This window comes from Eriocheir sinensis, chromosome 32, assembly GCF_024679095.1.
Source record: "Eriocheir sinensis breed Jianghai 21 chromosome 32, ASM2467909v1, whole genome shotgun sequence".
NCBI lineage: Eukaryota > Metazoa > Arthropoda > Malacostraca > Decapoda > Varunidae > Eriocheir > Eriocheir sinensis.
In genome coordinates, this window is record NC_066540.1 from 13,366,716 (window position 1) to 13,383,284 (window position 16,569).

The following is a 16,569-nucleotide window of genomic DNA, read 5'->3' on the forward strand; positions in this document are numbered from 1 at the left end:
GAAGATGTTGGGGGCTGCAAAATAAGTGAGTGTTGATCAAGGTGGCGTTAGTAGTTCGACAGAAGAGCATGAATATAAGCTTTACATTTGTTTACGATATAAGTTACAGTGAAAGGACAGTGAAAGGGGGAACTTGAGGAGAGGTGTTTGTGGTTGCAAAATAAATGAGTGTTGATCAAGATGACGTTAGCCGTTCTGTGTAAGAGTATGAGTATGAGTTTTACATCTTTTTACGGTATATGAGAGTGAAAAGGACAACTTGAGGAGAGGTGTTTGTGGTTGCAAAATAAATGAGTGTTGATCAAGATGACGTTAGCCTTTCTATGTAAGCGTATGAGTGTGAGTTTTACATCTTTTTACGGTATATGAGAGTGAAAAGGACAACTTGAGGAGAGGTGTTAGTGGCTGCAAAATAAATGCGAGTTAGTGGTTGCAAAATATATGTGTTGAGTTCTGGCATCTAGCCAAAAACATCTCCTCCAACTTCACTTCTTCATCTTTCCCTCCACTCCTCAGTCCTGACGGCAACACTGCCGTCTCATCTATCTCTAGCTCTAACTCTTCTCTTCAAACTTTCAAAAAAACTCTCCGATTCTCTGGATGATTATTCCTCTCTCCTCCTCCTCTCCCCCTCTTTATCCTTTATTATTTCTATAAGATTCTCTGTGCAGTTTTTTCTTCCCTCTCTGCCCTGCCTCTCAGAGTGGAAGGCTGATGGGTGACTCTATGGAGTGCTATTAAAACTGTGCCTCTGTGCCTGTCTCACCCTGCTCCCTCAAATGCGCCTCTGCCTGTCAGCTGTCTTTTCCTCTTTGCCTTTGCTTCTTTCATGCTTGTATGTACCTAACCAGCTCTCAAGATAACCATCCTATCCTCTAATCCTGTTAGCTACTGCTTTGTCTATCTAAAACTTTGAATCAATCCTTCAGCTAAGATAATCATTAGCACTTCCACAGAAAGCACCTTCTGATGTATTCTATCTATTTTCTGCTCTTCTTCTCTGTCTCTTGAGAGGTCTTAGTCTTTTCTCCTACTCTCTTAATCTTATCATCCTCTCTTTTAGATTTGGTTTTATATGTTTCTGGTTTTGATATTCTGAACAAATCTTTTCTTTCTAAACTTCTTCTATCTTTCTTTTCTCACTTTCTCTCCTACCTTTATCTCCAGTTCCTTTCTATTCAGTTCTATTTCTCTATTGCCTTCACCTGTTTTCATTGAAGTCTATCTCACCCCTCTTCACACTTGTTCTATTTCCTTCTTCTTTTGATTTCGACTAAAAACGAACTTCCCTTAAATTGGCCACCACTGATTCATTATTATTTATCTGATTCCACTCTCATTTCCTTACTAGAAGACAACTTAAACCTTCAGGCTGGGACTCAGAAGTCTCACAACTTCATAAGCGAGCGACGGGCTCAGCGAAGAGAAATTGGTCCGAAAATTCAAGGCAACAAGAAGTTTCTCCACTACACACACACCACAAACACAATCTCTCCACCTTTCTACTCCTTGACAACTTCAAATCACACCCCCTATTCTTCGTCCTATCCTGTCAACCTCCTCTCACATCCTCTCATCACTTTCTCTTCTCAACTCTTCAAAATCGAGAATCTCTCTCATCTTGCTCACTTCGGCATCTTCCGGCGTTGTTCAGTGTTCTGCAGCTTCTTTCTCTGGTCCGCCCCATAATGCCTGGTCCTTGAGGGCCTTGTCCACATGTCTATGTGTTCTCATGTGGGGCTAGGGCCACAGACAGGCTTCTTCCTCAGAGCTCTCTCTTCCTTTCTCTCCTCTTCCTCTGTCTTCTTCTCCTTCTCTTAGTCTTCTACTTCTCTTCATTTCTTCTCATGTCATTTCTATTTGACTGCTCTTGCTCCCTTTAATGCTCTTCTCCCTGCCTCCACTGACCCCCTCCCCGAACACTTCATCCTCTCTGCTTTCCTTTCTTGCTATGGTTATCCCATTCTTTTCCAGATCCCTTCGCCCTAAGTAACTCCAAACTCTTCTCTTCACTCTTTCCCTCCTCCTTATGTTGACTTTGAACTCATTCTCCTTTCATTTCTCAGGACACTGCCTTGTGATTAAACTCCTTAAGAGGAGAAACTCCTTTAACTCTTGAAATTAACCTCTGATTTTGGACTTTTTTTACCTTTTTTTCTTTCTTTTTTTAAGCAAAAAAAGATGACGTTAGCCGTTCTGTGAAAGAGTATGAGTGTGAGTTTTAATTTTTTTTTTACGGTATATGAGAGCGAATGTGTCTAACAATACCAACCATAATTTCGGAACCACTTGCCAGCATCTTAGGGAAATCTCTTAACAGCGGAGTAGTACCGTCAGTATACAGACAGGCCAATGATGTGCCAATATTTATGAAGTGGAATAAACCAGTAATGTCAAGTTAACGCCCAATTAATCCGACGTGGGTTATGGAAAAAATGTTTGAATTTATTATAACTAAAAATATCCGTGACGATCTAGAGAAGCACAACCTGATCAAGGCTCCCACCGTGGGTTCATTAGGAGTAAATCTTGTCTCACTAAGCTTTTGTTATTTTACAGAAAGGTTTACGAAACGGCAGATAGGGATTTTAATAAAGTATTCGACAAAGTGCCTCACCATTAACTTTTAACTAAACTGTAAGCCCGTTGGATAGAAGTCAAAGTTTTGAGGTGGGTAGAAAGCAGATTAATGATCTCGAATCAGTGCAGAGAAGAATGACTACAATGACGCAAGGACTTGGGAACTTACCGTATTTAAAAAAATAATAATAAAAATTAACTTGCATTCTTTGGAAATAGGTAGATTGCGACGTGATAATGGAAGTCTTTAATGGGTTAAGGAGATAAATAAAGGCGTTTTAGATTAAATGAGTACTTATATTAAAAATGAATATCAGACCACGCAGCAACGGGTATAAGTTGGATACATTCAGGTTCAGGAGGGACACAGGCAAGGACTGGTTCACGAACAGGCTGGTGGATGGGTGGAACAAAATTAGCGGGTATGTAGTTGAGGGAAACACAATCGAAAGCTTTAACCTGGTAGCAGCGACGGGCCAAATTTGTGGCTTTACCGTGTAGCAGCGACGGGCCAAATTTGTGGCTTTACCGTGTTGCAGCGACGGGCCAAATTTGTGCCATGATATAAATCCCAAAAAATAGATGATACATAATCTGATCACAAATGCTTTGATATATGTTATGAAATGGTTTGTGTGAGGGGTGATTTTTTTAGCTTTAAATAGAGGTTAGATATATTTGTGAATGGGAAGGGAATTGGTGAACAGCCCACTCCGAGAAGCGGCCATGTGTAGGCGGTCTGGTCCCTCGAAGTCTTCTTATAGCTTTGTGTATCTGTATGTGAAGCGACGTTGAATCGATACACTGCCCACGCACTACGGAGCTATTGTGTAAGTTTTCCTTCTTAGAATCTTTCAGGAATTTTCTTAACCATATATTTCTCCGTCCTTTTCACTGTTTCTAATACCGTAAAAAATGCAAAACGTAAACTCGTGCTCTTGTAAAGAAATGCCAACTCCACCGTGATGAATTCGCATTTATTTTGCAGCCACTAACACCTCTCCTCAAGTTGTCCTTTTCACTCTCATATACAGGAAAAGAAATGTAAAACTCACACTCATACGCTTACACAGAACGGCTAAAGTCATCTTGATCAACACTCATTTATTTTGCAATCACTAACACCTCTCCTCAAGTTGTCCTTTTCACTCTCATATACCGTAAAAGAAATGTCTTCACACTCATACTCTTACATAGAACGGCTAAAGTCATCTTGATCAACACTCATTTATTTTGCAATCACTAACACCTCCTCAAGTTGTCCTTTTCACTCTCATATACAGGAAAAGAAATGTAAAACTCACACTCATACGCTTACACAGAACGACTAACGTCATCTTGATCAACACACACGTTATAGAAAGTTTGCTCCCAGTAAGAAACCACAGAGCACTAACCACTCTACGGAAAATCTGTGCTAATCTGAGCAAGATGTATTTTTAGAGCGAAAGTTTCAGAGCGATTTTATCTATTTTTATATTATTATTTGTTTTCAGAGCGAGATTTTTTTTTTTTTTTTTTTTACAACAAAGGAGACAGCTCAAGGGCACAAAAAAAGGAAACAATAATAAAAAGAAGCCCGTTACTCGCTGCTCCTAAAAAAGAATCAAAAGAGGTGGCCGAAAGAGGGGTCAATTTGCTTTATTATGGTGCGCCCACGGCCACGCAATACACAGACGCCCACAACAAGGCTTGGTTCGAGTAGCCGTTCCCTGCAAAACCAAGCGAAAAAAAAAATAGATATCGAGGAGCGGTATTACACAGATCAACGTTTTTCCCATCGCGTCGGGGATCTGCGGCCATTGGAAGCCACTCATCGGTAAAAGGAGAGCGACGGTGTGCATCTAAACCGCTTTTTCCCTACCTCTCTTCCAGCGCCTCGTCAGCACAGCGAAACACATTACTCCGACAGATTTAACCGGGTAGCAGCGGGGATCATGTTTCTTAATGGTCCCTCTAAGCAAGAAAAATGAGAAAAAATCATCACCCACACAAACCATTTCATAATATATATCGAAGCATTTGTGGTCAGTTTATATATCATCTATTTTGGGGGGTTTAAATCGTGGCACAAATTTGGCCGGTCGCTGCTACACGGTAAAGCCACAAATTTGACCCGTCGCTGCTACCAGGTTAAAGAGTGGAAAGTGGATGGGTGGGTGGTAAGAGTGGATGGGTGGGTGGTGAGTGAAGGGCGGTGTGGAGGAGGAGCAAAGGGAGAGGAGGAGAAGGGAAAAGTAACGTAATAGGAACAAAACAACAACAAAAACTGCGCAGCTGAAACAAAAAAGAGATAGAGGGATGGAAGAAAAGAGTAAAAAATAGAAGAGGCTTTTAGTCGAACGAAAATGGAAATAATTAGGAATAAAACAACACCTGCGCATCTGAAGAAAAAATAGTGATGGGTAAGGAGATAAAAAAAAATCGGATGGAACACACGACTCAGACTCTGTTCCTTGGCAAAAAAAAATACAAACTTTAAACTTTACGATAAGAAATTGTGATATGGGAATGATAAACTACTTAGCGTGAAAATAGGAATACGTGACTAATGCCTTGGGTTCTTAACAATAAAATAGAGAGACTTTAAGCTATTTTGCTGTCAGAAATCGTGATAAGGGAACGATAAACTAACTAAAAATGAAGGAACGAATGAGACTTATTACTCCTCAACAAAACACATTAGACAAACTTTAAACTTTGCGATAATATATAATAGGAATAGAAATACGTGACTAATGCCTTGGGTTCTTAACAATAAAATAGAGAGACTTTAAGCTATTTTGCTGTCAGAAATCGTGATAAGGGAATGATAAACTACCTAAAAATGAAGAAACGAGTGACATTTATGAGTTATTCCTCAACAAAACACATTAGACAAACTTTAAACTTTACGATAATATATAATAGGAATAGAAATACGTGACTAATGACTTGGGTTCTTAAGGTATGTATTAATATTCTAAGGCAGTAATCGTGTAAAGGGTAAAGTTATTAGCTGGCATTTTTCGAGCATTTTTCTCCACCTCCTCCACATTCATAGCGTAGTTATAATGTATTTTGCTGTCAGAAATCGTGATAAGGGAATGATAAACTAACTAAAAATGAAGGAAAGAATGAGACTTATTATTCCTCAACAAAACACATTAGACAAACTTTAAACTATTTTGCGATAAGATATTGTGGTAATGAAGATGATAAACTAATTAAGGGAAAGAAAAGAACACGTGACTGATAATTAGTTCCTTTACAAAAATAAGAAGATAAATTTTTTACTACTTTACGATAAGAAATTTTGCTAATGAAGATGATAAACTAATTAGCGGGAAGAAAGTAACACATGACTGAGAATAAGTTCCTTTACAAAAATAAGAAGGGAAACTTTTAATTACTTTACGATAAGAAATTGTGGCAAACTTAAACTACTTAGCGTGAAGAAAGGTTGAAATCGTGAAATCCTGCTGTAACCTCTCCAGCGTGAACAGAAACATTACAGGACAAGAAAAAAATGCAAACTATTAAAAAACACAATAAAACTAATAAAATAACTAAATTACTTAGCGTGAAGAAAGGTTGAAATCGTGAAATCCTGTTGTAACCTCTCGACCGTGAAGAGAAACATTACAGGACAAGAAAAAAATGCAGACTATTAAAAAACACAATAAAACTAATAAAATAACTAAATTACTTAGCGTGAAGAAAGGTTGAAATAGTGAAATCCTGCTGTAACCTCTCGACCGTGAAGAGAAACATTACAGGACAAGAAAAAAATGCAGACTATTAAAAAACACAATAAAACTAATAAAAAAAATGAATTACTTAGCGTGAAGAAAGGTTGAAATCGTGAAATCCTGCTGTAACCTCTCGACCGTGAAGAGAAACATTACAGGATATTGAAAAACTGTAGACTATTAAAAAAAAACAATAAAACTAATAAAAAAACTGTAACCGTAATTAATTAAGCGCAAAACTAACATAACCAATGGCGTGAGGTAAAAAGCGATAAGCGTGGGTCTGAAAAGATACCCATTCGGCGCGAGGAAGCGAGGCGGATATCAGCTCAACATTCTTTTACCGCGCCGAGAAAGAAAAATAAAAGTTGATATTTCCAGTTTTTATCGCCGGCCGCAACGCACCATCGCGGAACTCATTGCATTATTTTCCTTGGCTGATTATAGGGAGAACATTAGCACGCGTTTACCGGGGTGTTATAAAAGGGTGAGGTCATAAGACTCCCAGGCGGCTTTTTCTCCTCTTTTCCCTATGTAACGGTGGTATTGGAAGGAGCTTTGTTATTTCCCCTCACTGGTGTAATGGTTAGTACGCATAGCTATGATTCTGAAGATCAAGGTTCGATCCCATCCTAGGTTCATTGGGTCGTATTACAAGACACATCGCCGCCCAAGAAAACATATTTGACAAGGCTCTCGTAGGAGTTGTGGGCATTTTCTTCTTCTGTACCATGAACCTGAAGAAACACCCATTGCTCTTTGACCTTTACATATTTGACAAGGCTCTCGTAGGAGTTGTGGGCATTTCCAGGGGTAGTTTTATGACCCTGGTGGTAGTGTGAGTCTTCTTCTGTACCATGAACCTGAAGAAACACCCATTGCAACTCGACTGACCCTCTCTTTGACCTTTACACATATTTGACAAGGCTTTCGTAGGAGTTGTGGGCATTTCCAGGGGTAGTTTTATGACCATGGTGGTAGTGTGAGTCTTCTTCTGTACCATGAACCTGAAGAAACACCCATTGGAACCCGACTGACCCTCTCTTTGACCTTTACACATATTTGACAAGGCTTTCGTAGGAGTTGTGGGCATTTCCAGGGGTAGTTTTATGACCATGGTGGTAGTGTGAGTCTTCTTCTGTACCATGAACCTGAAGAAACACCCATTGGAACCCGACTGACCCCCTCTTTGACCTTTAGAAATGGCTGATGTGAGAAGCGAGAGTGCCTTATAATACCAACCATTATCTCCTTCAGGCTGATCGAGAAATGGGTATCTTGGGTAAACAGGGGAAGGTTAACTGTGGTAGCCCGATGTCACACTCGCCCTGTCCCAGATCGATTATTCTTACCCGCTCAAGAGAAGAGATGACAGACATAAGCCCCAACGGAACGTACAGCTTATGCCTCCAACTTTGCATTGCTTTCTTACTTCATTCAGTTACTTTGTGTGCGTTTGTGAGTGTGCACCAAACCCCACAGCACAAAGAGCATCAGGACACCTCTCCTCCCGACAATGATTTCTCTTTTTAGCCACTCTACTCTATTCAGGAGCAGTAATAAGCAGCGGACTTTTTTTTATTGTTTTCTTTTCTTTTTCTTTTTTTTACGCCCTTGCACTGTCCCCTCTGCTGTAAAAACCAAAATAAAGTAAACGAAAGCTAGAGGAAGAATGAGAAACGCTAATACTGAGTAAACTATTCCTCCTTCATTCCACGTTTATTGCTTTTTAATAAGTCAAGGAAACGACATGATTAGAAAGTAGAGACACAAAGAAATCTCAGTCACTGTTGTTCTTAGTGATTTTTCGTAGTTTAATAAGATGACTAGTATATTTATCACTACCAACACCCTCACCCTCACTATATATGCCAACAACAACAACAACAACAACAACAACAACAACAACAACAACAACAACAACAACATAACCATCGTCTTGTTTTCATTTCAGAAGATTGTTTGATGAGTAAAGAGAGATGCGTGATCATATTGGCTTTCGTTCCTCATTCTCTTGTTTACCTTTCCTCCTCCTCCTCCTCCTCCTCCTCTTCTTCCTTTACTTTCTTGCAATAATTCATAAACCGTACAGCAAAAAAATAATCATAAAAGCGAAATCTTATAAAATAACGAATGAAAGAAAAAAAAAATATTACACACAGGGGTAGTAGCATAACCTAACGACCTTATTTCACTTTATGTATTGAAGCTTTGATGGCGTAACTCCTCTAAGTCCCACACTGAACTGCATTTCCGTATAGTAACTGCATGGTGTAGATATGATCAAGGTCTGTGTAGGTAAAGGTAGAGTCTGGTTGGCTGGTATTTACGCGGGTCGCTTCTGTTTTTTTTTGTTGTTTTTTTTTCTTTTGTTTTTTTTTCTTCGTCAGCTTTACAAAATTAAGGTATGTATTTGGCTGCGGGGTTAGCCTAGCACCGCACCTTACCACACACTCTCAACACCTCTCGCCTCCTCTGCAGCCGCCACTACCCCATAGGCCAGTTTAACGTGGAAAACTATAGCGTCGATCGCCGCCATTGGTAACGATCAAAACAAACAAGGTGACTGTGAAAGCGGCCCTAAGGCAGTAATCGCACAAAGGGTAAAGTCATTAGCTGGCTGGCATTATCCGAGCATTTTCTCCGCCGCCTCCACATTCAAAGCGTATACTGTATTTTGAAGATCAGTACTAATCGTATAAAGAGTAAAGGCGCTACCAAAGCCATACAATAGGAGAGTTTGACCAACCTACTCACAGGAGACATGTTCCCAAAAGAGACGCGGGAAATTCAAAATGATACTGATACAATAGTCGGTTTTATTTGCGCCCTGGGTCTCGCTAAGTAGTTTACCATTTCCCTTGCCACAATTTCTTATCGTAAAGTAGTTAAAAGTTTATCTTCTTATTTTTGTAAAGGAACTAAGTCTCAGTCATGTGGTCTTTTCTTCCTGTTAAGTAGTTTATCATCTCCATTACCACAATTTCTTATCGTAAAGTAGTTAAAAGTTTATCTTCTTATTTTTGTAGAGGAACTAAGTCTCAGTCATGTGGTCTTTTCTTCCTGTTAAGTAGTTTATCATCTCCATTACCACAATTTCTTATCGTAAAGTAGTTAAAAATTTATCTTCTTATTATTGTAGAGGAACTAAGTCTCAGTCATGTGGTCTTTTCTTCCTGTAAATTAGTTTATCGTCTCCATTACCACAATTTCTTATCGTTAAGTAGTTAAAAATTTATCTTCTTATTTTTGTAGAGGAACTAAGTCTCAGTCACGTGCTCTTTTCTTCCTGTTAATTAGTTTATCATCGCCATTACCACAATTTCTTATCGTTAAGTATTTAAAAGTTTCTCTTCTTATTTTTGTAAAGGAACTAATTATCGTGTTCTTTTCTTCCCGCTAATAGTTTAAAGTTTACATAGAACACAGAAAACAGTATCGTATCATCATCGATTCGAATTTCGCGAGGCTCTCTGGTTGACAACACGGCGCCTGCAATGAAACTGACCAGACTCTCTTATTCTATACTTCTGGGTAAACTACTATCTGGTACTTACATCGGTTGCCTTTTCGTACCTCCCAGCATCCTCGACAGACAAATCGTTTCATACCCAAGCCGGCAGAGGGCAGGCGGAAGCGGCATCTGTGTCGGGAGAGGATAAATAGCAGAGTTATAAACAAAGGCGAGGAGAACAGAATGATTTAAAAACTATACTCAAAATAAAAGAAAGTAAAAGAAAATCAACATATCTTTAAAACACAGCTCCCCGTCACTTCAGGCTGATAAATAAAAACACAACTATCGCATCTTTTAGACAACTGGAAAAGAGGACTCGGACTTTTAAATTTGCTGTGGAACTTTAACAGGATTTAAAGAGTGGATGAGTGGGCGGGTGGAGGGAGCGCGGCGTGGAGGAGGAACAAAAGGAGGAGAGAAGAGGATAAAAGTAAGGAGATGAAAAGTTTAAAGAGTAGTGAAAATGAGAGAAAGGTGAAAGGAAACGAGAAGAAAAGACGGGAGAAATGCTGAAGGAAAAAGAAGAGGAATGGAGGGAGAAAGGGAAGAGAGGAGAAGAGAGAAGAGGGGAGATAGAAAGCTGGAAGATAAATCACATAGAGAAAATAAGGGAATGATAAAGCTTTGAATAAAACAAGAGAAATGCGGAAGGTAAAAAAAAGAGGTAAGAGAACAAGAGAGAGAATTGGAGGGAGAAAGAGTAGAGGAAAGAGGAAAGAGGAAGAGGAAAAGATGGAAGGAAAGTAGGGAAAAGGAGGGAAATGTGAGTGACAGATAACGAAAGTGGAAAAAAAGGAAAAGAAGAAAAAATGAAGATGAGAGAAGTACGAGAGGAATGGAGGAAGAAAGAGAAAGGGAGGAGAGAGTAGAGGAGAGAGGAAAGAGGAAGAGGAAAAGATGGAAGGAAAGTAGCCAAAAGGAGGGAAATGTGAGTGACAGATAACGAAAGTGGAAAAAAAGGAAAAGAAGAAAAAATTAAAATGAGAAAAGTACGAGAGGAATGGAGGAAGAAAGAGAAAGGGAGGAGAGAAGATAGGAAAAGATGAAAAGTTGGAAGGGAAGCGGGAAAAAGGAGGGAAATGTGAAGGAGAGGTAAAAAAAAAAAAAAAGAGTAAAAAACAACGAGAGAAATACAGTTGGATAAAAATAGGGGTAAGGGAACATAGAGGAAATTGGAAAGAAAATAAGAGTAGAAAATAGAAGAAAATAAATGAAAAGTTGAAAGGGATACAGCAAAAAGGAGAGAATAGAAATACAGTGGGATAAAAAACGAGGTAAAAGAACAAAGAGAGAACTGGAAAGAAAAAGATAGAAGGAAATAGAAGAAAAGAGATGAAAAATTGGAAGGAAAATAGCAAAAAGGAGAGAAATGTGAGGAGGGAAAGAAACTGAGTGGAAAAAACGAGAGAAACGCTGAAGAGAAAAAGAAGATGAGAAGTAGGCGAGGAATGAAGGGGGGAAGGAAAGAGAGGATAGAAAAAAATGAGATGAAAAACTTTAAGAGAATTGACGAAAAGGAAAAATTGTAAAGGTTAACGAGAGCAGGAAAAAACGGTAGAATGCTAAGGGGAAAAAAATGAGGTGATAGAGCTACGAAATAATAGGAGGGAGATAGGGAAGGAGAGAAGAGAAGAAAGGAGGAAATAAAAAGTTGCAGTGGAAGAGGAGAAAAGGAGAGAAATGGAAAGGTTAACGAGTGGAAGAAAAAAAAAAACAAGGTAGAATGTTTAAGAAAAAAGGGAGGTGAGAAAAACAAGCGGAATGGAGAGAGAAAGAGAGAGAGAGAGAGAGAGAGAGAGAGAGAGAGAGAGAGAGAGAGAGAGAGAGAGAGAGAAAGGGAGGTAACACGGCGCAGAGAGATGGAGGGAAGGAGGGGTGGTGGAGGAGGGAGGAAACGGATGTGTAAGGCAAGCCGTAGCGAGAGGAGGAGGGAGGAAAAGGAGGAAAGTAGAGCACGGCCGGAGGAAAAGCGAGGCACCTTGGAAGATTCTATTATTTGATACACACACACACACACACACACACACACACACACACACACACACACACACACACACACACACACACACACACACACACGCGAGTAGCGGGTGTTTGTTACGAGCCCACTTGTGAGGCGCTGAAAAATTTTACAATCTTTCTCCTCCACCTTCTCTTTTTCTCCTCCTCCTCCTCCTCCTCTTCTTCCTCCTCCTTCTCCTCCTACTCCTACTCCTCCTCCTCCTCCTCCTCCTCCTCCTCCTCTCCTCCTTCCCACACTTCTCTCTCCTCCGTTTCTTCCAAATTTTCCTTCAACTCCTTCTCTCCGTCCCTTCCTCCTCCTCCTTCTCTCCTCCTTCCCACTTTTCTCTCTCTTCCGTTTCTTCCAAATTTTCCGTACACTCCTTCTCTCCGTCCCTACCTCCTCCTTCTCTCCTCCTTCCCACTTTTCTCTCTCTTCCTTTTCTTTCAAATTTTTCTTAAACTCCATCTCTCTGTCCCTTCCTCCTCTTCATCCTCTCTCCTCCTCCTCGAGTTACAGCGACACGCCACGTAATCAGTATACCATCAATGACGTCACAGCCTTTTGAATCCGTACGACTTAAACGACTTAACCTCTTCTTGCTCCGAATAAGCCAGTTACTCGAAAATGACGGACTGATAATCCACCCACGGCGATGCAACACACACCTTGGTTGGCGTTTCTTGGTTTGAACAATTTCATATTTTGCAGTAAACTTCCTGTAGCATTTAGTGCGAAAACAATAAACGTAAACATTCAAAATAACACTAGACATTCAAACTATAAACATTCAAAATTGACACTTACTTTTACTTCGATGTGACTAAAGTTAATTGAACGTTCCCCAGCGATTGTATAGAAAGTCCAATGATCGGCTCTGTAGGACACTGAAGTGGCTATCGCATAGAGTAAATCATTAAAGCAAGCGGAGGGAGTCTTTTAAGCCAACAAGCTCTATGTAGACTGCTCTTTCATGTTTCCAGACTTCCTTTCCTTCTTCTAATTATCCTCATTATTATTATTATTATTATTATTATTATTATTATTATTATTATTTTATGAATGGTTATTAATTTTTTTCTTATTCTTCTGCTTCATCTTTTTTCATCCTTTATTATTCTTCCTTTTCTTTTCTTTTTTTCCTCCTCCTCCTCCTCCTCCTCCTCCTCCTCCTCCTCCTCCTCCTTCTTCTTCTTCTTCTTCTTCTTCTTCTTCTTCTTCTTCTTCTTCTTCTTCTTCTTCTTCTTCTTCTTCTTCCTCCTCCTCCTCGCTTCCCTACTTCACACCTCCTCCTCCACCTCCTCCTCCTCCTCCTCCTCCTCCTAATCATCTTCCTCCTCCTCCCCAAGTAAATCTCAGCAGTACCAAAACTACGACACACCACAACAACCATCACCACCACCATCACCAACACCACAACCAAAACAAACCACAGCAACCGTCACCACCACGAAAGCGAACCACAAGTACACACACCACACCATAGCCAAAACGCGTTACCACCACCACCAAAGCGAACCACAAGTACACACACCACACCATAGCCAAAACGCGTTACCACCACCACCAAAGCGAACCACAAGTACACACACCACACCATAGCCAAAACGCGTTACCACCACCACCACCATCAACACCATCAACACCACCACCATCATCACCACCACCACCACAATTATCTTCATAAGCCGCCTAATATCGGATCCCGTCTAGAAAAAAATTGAAGTTGATTACTCCTTCGGCTTTCCACTTAACTTTTTCCTTCGGGGGCGGTGGTGAGATTTTGGTTTTTTTCTTCCCATTTTTTTCTTCGTTTTTTTGTTTGTTTTGTTTGTTTTTTAAAGCCCTTAACCCGCCGCCGCCCTGTCTGATTGCCCCCTGCCTCCAACCCCCCCCTCCCCCTCTGCGGTCTTTTTTTCCTTTTTCTTTTGTGTGTATAAACGAAAAATTGATAGAAGCGGATATTCAGATTAAGGAAAAAACAATGCATGATCTAAAAAAAATTGTTACTGGTTATTATCGGCGAATTGAAAAAAAATTGATCTTTAGTATGATTTCTCTCTATAAATCTATCTATTTCTGTATCCATCTATCTGTCTATCTATCCCCCGAAGTCATCAATAACAAAGAGAAAAATAAATCGTTAATGTAAAATATAAAAAAGAGAATTAGAAAACAAACATCAAAGAAAAATCAACTCACTACTCGAAAACATAAATTAAAGAAAGAAACACGCGAATAATTTGACCTTAAAAGAATGAAGGCTGAAGGAGAAAGTACCAGTAACATCACACACAAAAATAAGTCGCTGGAAAAGTACTTAACGTTCGTCTAAAAAATTACTTGATATAAGAACAATTCATTACAAAAACATGATTCATCCACTTCTTTTTCTTCCTCCTCTTTTTCTCCTTCTTCATCCTCCTCCTCCTCCTCCTCCTCCTCCTCGTCGTCTTCCTCCCATATCTATACTTATCTTTCTTGCTATTTCGTCCTCTTCTTTTCTTCTTCCTCATCCTCCTCCACCTTCTCCTTCTCCTTCTCCCCCTCCTCCTCCTCCTCCTCCTCGTCTTCCTCCCATATCTATGCTTATCTTTCTTGCTATTTCGTCCTCTCCTTTTCTTCTTCCTCATCCTCTTTTAACTTTAACACTTTTTTTCATTGATCTTTTCCTAATGTTGTTCTTCATCATTTACTCATCATCTTCTTTATCTTTTCCTCATATTTCTTTTTCCTCCTCCTCCTCCTCTTCATCCTATTTTGTTTCTTCTCTTCTTTTTCTTCTTGTTTCTCTTTCTTCTGCTTTTTTTCTTCATCTTCTTTTTCTTCTCTTTTTTCATGTTCTACGTTTTGCCCTTTGCTCTTTTTTCTTATCCTTTTACTTATTTTCATTTCCACATGCCTTCACTTCCACTTCCCCCTCCATCATCACCTCCTCCTCCTCCTCCTCCTCCTCTTCCTCCTCTTCCACCCACTACGAAACTGAACAACCGAAAAAAAAAAAGAGGAGAAAAATAAACACAGTGAAATTAGAAGGATAAATTTCCACGACTCCACCACAACCACCACCACCACCATTCTTTGCAACGCCCACCACAGCAGCAGCGTGTATCATAATCGCCGTGTTATCAATACCATTATTTCTTTTATCATGCAGCAACACCCCCCCTCCCCCCACCCCCTCATCATCACCACCATCACACCCCGCCACCCACCCACCCCGCCTGAATGAGCGTAAAAGTGGCACTCACCGCAAAGTTTCCAATACCACACGACCGCAAAAAGGTGACATGATAGGATTTAGCTCAATGCAAAGCCGATCGCATTCATCACCTTGTTTTTATAGACGTGCTGAGTGTTGATGTTGTTAGTGTTGTTGTTGTTATTGTTCGTTTTGGTGGAGGTTGCGATAGTGGTAATGGTGAATATGGTTGTTGTTGGTGGTGATGGTGGTGGTGTGGTGATGGTGCTGCTATGTTTGGTGGTGGTGGTGGCCGTGGAGGTGGAAATGGTGGTGGTATTAGTTATGAAGACGGCGGAAGTGTTCTTTTTAGTAAACCAGATGATATATAAAATGCGATATACGAGGAAATTTGAGTCATACATAGGAACACCCCCATACTACGCCGTAAATTCAAGATCTCAATATTTCCAAAAACAATCACTTATTTATTTACAGTAGCCTTCTCAATCACTGCTTCTCCTATTTTTTTTAAGTTACGCTAATTCGGTAACTAATCCAGAACTAACGGAAATTATATGATACAAGGTAATGTTAAATGTTTTGCAGGGAGCGGGGAGGAATGAGTGATGGCGAAGGAAAGAAGAAAGAGCTTATTGCAATACAAAGAACGAGTAGCGTGCCCATTTCTCATCCTGCTAACATGTGACCGATAAAGTTACGTAGAATAAATATATCTTTAGTTGGTGCAGCGAGGGAAAAAAATAGATGTAGGTATGTACTGTACTTGAACCATGTCACATGATGGGTCCATTGATTTTTATTGGGAACGACTCAGGAACGAAATTAAGTGAATGAGTCTGGGCAATGGTATGTGCTGACGCCCCTGTGTGTTGGTATTGTCCAGCATGGGAGGCGTTAAGTAATGTAAACATGGCAGGCTGTGTCCGTAGAGTTTTCCCTGTTAATACATACGTAATGCTCCGTCCCGAATACACTGTTCGTCTTGCAGGCATTGAAAATTTGGTGGCAACATGATGAAAATCTTGTTGAAAAACATTTTGTTAATCAGTTTGCTGCTGCTAAATGTTGCAGATCTCTTGAGAATGTGTTTCTGAGCTAAATGTTAACATTTTACATATAACACAGAATTTGTTACGTAGGCTCCAGAAAAGTGTTGGAAACTTTGTATAGCAAACAGCAATATTGTTTTGTAGCTAAATACAGTCATTCAAAGGACGAGAGACTTCTACTACAAGTACTACTTATAATAATAATAATAATAATAATAATAATAATAATAATAATAATAATAATAATAATAATAATAATAATAATAATAATAATAATAATAATAATAATAATAATAATAATAATAATAATAATAATAATAATAATAAATATTGAATAATAATGTTTATGTCCGCCTCACCACCCTCGGGTGGCGAGGCGGACAACGGCGCCAACACATTGGTTCGATTCCGGTGCTGGGTAACATTCAATTTGTCTGTTCCGACTACTACTATTACTACTACTACTACTACTACTACTACCTGAT